This window comes from Rhamphochromis sp. 'chilingali' (assembly GCF_963969265.1).
Source record: "Rhamphochromis sp. 'chilingali' genome assembly, chromosome: 5".
NCBI lineage: Eukaryota > Metazoa > Chordata > Actinopteri > Cichliformes > Cichlidae > Rhamphochromis > Rhamphochromis sp. 'chilingali'.
This window is the reverse complement of record NC_137932.1, coordinates 40,417,447-40,422,894: the sequence shown is the minus strand read 5'-3', so window position 1 is coordinate 40,422,894 and position 5,448 is coordinate 40,417,447. Positions and strand designations below refer to the sequence as shown.

At 41.4% G+C, this 5,448-nt stretch overlaps 1 long non-coding RNA gene across 1 annotated transcript; it reads left to right on the top strand.

Annotated features, from left to right (window-relative positions):
• Positions 1-4,534, top strand: LOC308396488. Its single transcript, XR_013971575.1, has 2 exons — positions 1-1,473; positions 1,569-4,534. It is a non-coding gene; the product is annotated as an uncharacterized lncRNA (long non-coding RNA).
• Positions 4,535-5,448: the final 914 nt, after the last annotated feature.

Sequence of the window (5,448 nt, the reverse complement as noted above, 5' to 3'; positions counted from 1 at the left end):
ATGATATTTTGATACCACGGTTAGCATTTACAGAAGATTGTTTTATACAGGAAAACTGTTACTCAATATGGCCCATCTACTAGTTGTTTTTCTCTTTCTCTGTGACCCAAGAATTAATGTGTAGGACTCACAAGCTGGTACCCCAAGGTCGAAAACACCACAGAGATGAGACCACTTCCTTACTCCCATCCTCCCTTCCTTATCTCTTAGAAAAAGGCTCGTTAAAGGCTAGGTGGTTTGTTTCAGAATTCACTAATGAAAGAACTCTGTATTTTATGTCTAGGAGTGTATTTTGCTGGGATGATCATAAATTGTAGCTGAACTGATAAACTACACACAGGATACTTCTTTGCTCACAAGGCAGGAAGACGTTTCCTTATTTGGTCTGTACTGGTTTGAACTGAGAACTTGCTGACACACGAACCTTTTTTCATCTATATAAGCTGTTATGTACTAAATAAACCTTTGAGTCGATTGGGAAGGCAACCTAAAGCAGTCTCTGTTTTCTTGTTCTCCCAAGCTGCTCCCGAGCTCGTACTAACACGCTGAATGGCATACCTGAGTGTTACTTTAAATAATTAGGAATCTTATAAGGAAAGGACAAAACTCTGCTTATCGCTCACGCCACGGAGGAAACCCGGGACGGCAATTTCCTTCAATTTTGGTGTCAGAAGTGGGATCCGCTGACAGAAGGTAAATATGCGTCTTTCATATTTATATAGAGACCATATTATACCTCTCTCAGTGATCGATCCATAAAAAAAACGGGATATGCTGACGAAGTTTCACTTAGTGATCCAGAGAGATACACTGACTGACTTCCTCAGTCCCCGAATAAAGTAAATTAACCCTTGTGTGGTGTTGGTGGACACAGGAAGTTGCCTGTTGTCTTGAATATTTTAATTTTGTTTAAGTTGCTCACTCAAAAGAGTGACACAGGAAGCTGCCTGTTGTCTTAAATACTTCTCGTTAAGTGAGAAGTTGCTCAGAAAGAGTGACACAGGAAGTTGCCTGTTGTCTTAAATACTTCTCGTTAAGTGAGAAGTTGCTCACCAAAGAGTGACACAGGAAGTTGCCTGTTATCTTGAAACGTACGTTAAAAAGTGAGAAGTTGCTCACTCACAGAAAGCTAGTAAATAATTAAATTTAATTTTGTTAAAAAAAAAAAAAAAAAAAAACGAAAGAAAACTGAAAACGGGTCTCACAGACCCGATTACCATACAAGGGTTAAAAGCAGTAAATTAAAAGCAGAAAGACACAGGAAGTTGCCTGTTGTTTTACGAGAAGTTGCTCGTTAAGCGAGAAGTTGCTCGCTAAGTGAGAGTTGCTCACACAAACAAAAAATTGCTAGCAATAAATTTAAAGTGACCTCAGCTGTGCCGCAGCGAAAATACTAACATAAATCCTCCTAGCGTGTAAACCCCTCTGGAAATCACTGAACATGGGTCAGAATTATTCAAAGACCACAGACAGGTCCGATAAAAAATCTAAAGTACCTGTAAAACCAAAAATTAATAAAATACAATTTAAAGTCTCAAACAACAGCTCAGTACGACTCCCATTTCCAGTTACGTGTAACCCACGTCCACGAATCGGCGAAGACTTCCATGATTACGTATCCAGAACATGCGGAAGTGCTTATGTGACTGACTTTGTTTACAACTTACGGACTGTGAGTACAATGCATTCTAATCTCTTTTCGGAGCCTTATCCCGAACGATTATCGCCAGAAAACAGGTCAGTAGAAATGTTGAATATCATTTGTGATAAGAAAAGTAGTCTGCTTAAAAAGTCCTGTAGAAAATATGATAGAATGCCGCGACGTGATGCATCAAATGTTACCGCTATGGACAAAAGGACCGGAACCAGGCGTAGATGCTTTAACATCAAATAAAACTAGTGCAGGCTCCAGCATAGAAAATAAATCTACCGCGGGAAAAGCTAGTCTTGCATGTTCAGCCATTCAGCCCACAGCCCCACCGCCTTACGAAGATGAGACTGAATTAATAGTTGCTGCCGCAGCCGCATGCAAACAACGTCAGCGCTTTGATCCAACCAGCTTAAAAGACAGTGACAAAAAACCTGAATCACATGCAACGGATCTTAGCCATCTCTTTAAACAGGATCAGGAAAAACAATATATACGCCGCAAGGAAGAATTAGCAGAACATAAAAAAAAAGAGAAAAACTTTTGAAAGAAGAATGTGAGGAACTTATGAAAAACAATTTAGACGTCTATGAAGAAAAACTTTTGCATCAGGCAGTGTCCACAATAGACACCCACATGAAACGCCACGATATCGTAGCTAGAGGTTTAGAGGTAGCTAAAGAAAAACCTGTTACCCGAACTTTAATAAAGACTTATCTAAAAGGAAAAAAAGGAAAAACAAAGCCGGAATGACAAAGGTCCTCACGCCAACACTCGCGGTAGTAAACAAACAGACCCAAAGCATGATAAAGCATCCACAACTGCAGAGTTTTTGTGGGTAAATAATGACAAAATCACCAATTTCTTTAAGAATCTAAAGAAATTCCTGCTAACAATGTCCAGAGACAAAATTGACTTAAATGCAATAACTATGTGTAAACAGAAGCCTGATGAATCCATCCTAGTATTCATAAAACGCTTTATGCACTGTTGGACAAGCTAGAGGTGCAAATTTAGCTCAGTTTTCCAGCAGCCGCAGACACCCAAAGCAAAAATGAATTTGTGTATTTAATTTAACATAAAGGGTGAAATGTTTGCTGACACTGATAACAGCTTATGTTTTCTCTGCCCTATGTACCGACATGATGGAGAAGGAACATCCTCTGTGTCAGCTGGACCCTCAGCAGAGAATGAACTCAACATCCTTTTTGTCCGGTACTCTATGTCACACACTGTGCCAAAAAAACGTGTACAGACGCCACTAACAGGTAATCCCATGACTGGGAGCCACACTTTTGTTTCTCTCACACTTTTCAACAACATGATAACTGCTCACACAAGTGAAGGTCAAACAGTGATTTTGTCACATAACTCAGACATAGGTTATGACATAACTACACCATGTCGTCACATAGATCTAACCTATCCTATCCACTGTACTATTTCTGCACTTACGTTGCCAGCTGAATACCAGAATATGACATTGTGGTCTAAAGGTGAGAATGATGTAGGATTTATTGACTGTATACCTTATCACGCACAGCTAAAAAAAAAAAACAATAAGCCAGTATATGTCAAGCAGTATCCCATTTCTGTCGAAAAAGCCTCAGCCCTAGATGTCATCATAGGAGATTTATTGACTACAGGAGTAATAAAGCCTACAGTATCTCCATATAATACTCCTGTCAATCCTGTGCCAAAGCCTAACAAACCTGGCGTATGGCGTTTCATACAAGACTTAAGGCAAATTAATGCAGTCAACATTCCTCTGCCACCTCTCGTTTCAGATGTTCACAGCATATTGACATGCATTGCATACACACTTTACCGTGGTGGATTTATGCTCCGCTCCTTTTTCTCAGTAAGACACACAGCCGTTATTTGCATTCACACATAGAAATCAGCAGTACACTTGGACTCGTTTGCCCCAAGGCATGATAGACAGCTCTGCTGCTTTCTCAATGGTGCTTCACTCCTCCAGGGCTGCACCCTGATCCACATGTGGATGACCTCCTCCTCTGTGCTCCGAGTGAAAAACTATGTCAAACTGCTACACACATGCTTCTCCAGCACCTCCAAAAGACTGGCCACAAAGCATCAGCAAAGAAAATGCAGTACTGTCAGACTTCTGTTCAATATTTGGGATTCACACTGTCTCACGGAAAACGTTCCATGACTGCAGACAGGGTCAAAGCTGTGACCTCTGTCCCTCGTCCCACTACACAGAAGGAAATGTTGTCCTTCCTAGGCATGGTGAACTATTGCAGACAGTGGATACCAGACTGTTCTTTTCATGACCACATTCTGCGTGACTGTTGTAAAAAAAAGACAAGCCTCCTCGAATACTGTGGTCCACAGAAATGACTGCCTCTTTCAATGCATTACAGGGAGTGCTGACCTCCGCCACTCAAAGGTGCTGCCTGAATTGTTCAGGAATGCCGGCCTGCCTGAGGGCAGTAGCAGCTTGCTCTATCATGATAAGGGACTGCGAGAAGCTCACACTCTCACATGACACTATTCTACACACCAATCACCAGGTCACGACCATTGTAGCAAACATAACTAAACAACATATGCAAATCTCACTATAAAAGCGAGCAGCACACCTGATTCGCCAGCACATTTATTGATCCTATGCTGTGTTCTTCTGACCGACAGGATGGCTCAGACAGGCTTGACGATCATGACTGCATGACACGTATACAGGAATCCACAGCACCACGTCCAGATTTAGAGCAGACACCTATCCCAGACTCAGCCACGGTTTATGTGGACGGGTCCTGTTCAAGGCCGAATGACAACTCATTTCTTTGTGGCTATTCAGTGGTAACAGTGCCTGACATCATACTAGAGGCTCACTCATTACCATTTCACTCAGCACAAAAAGCAGAGCTCATGGCTTTAATACGCGCCTGTGAGCTACATTTGGATAAGCATGTGACAATTTACGCAGACAGCCGCTATGCATTTGGCGTTGTGCATGACTTTGGCACATTGTGGAGACAAAGAGGATTTAGATCTGCTGATGGAAAATAAATTGCTAAATTCTGATTTTGTGCAAAGACTTTTTCAGGCTATACAGCTGCCATCGGCCGTTGCAGTTGTAAAAACGAATGGACACAGTACAGCTGACACAGACGAAGCAACAGGTAATGCCTTAGCAGACGTGACAGCCAAGGCTGCAGCTGCATCACAGCTCCCACCTCCGCAGGAAGTATTATCTGTGCCCCTACAGCTGCCACTTGTTACACTCCCAGACTATTTAGACACAAATGTTGATTTAAAATTCATACAAGAGCAAGCCTCTGCATGTGATTACACCTATTGTGAGAATAATGACTGTACCTTAGATGACAGAGATGGCTTATACAAAATCTTAAGGGTTTGATTGCCCTCCCATATTCCCTGATGCCAGTCCTTGCCCGACATTTTCACTGTGTGAGTCATGTCGGACAAAGAGGGGTAATAGGGGCAATAAAATCAAGATTTGTAATTGAGAAAACATTGCATGCAGTAAAAAGCATATTAGCAACCTGTCTAACATGTGCGCGAACTAATGTAGGTAGCTCAAAAGCAAAACATCAGCATTTACCACAACCAGATTTTCCATTTCATACATTACAAATTGATTTTACACATATGCCAGCGCAAGGAAGCATCAAGTACTTACTGGTAATAGTGGATCAATTTAGTAAATGAGTAGAAGCTTATCCAACCTCAAAAGAAACTGCAGAAGTAGTCTGTCAAAAGTTGAGCAATAAAATAATACCCAGATTCGGAATACCTCACCAGATTAACAG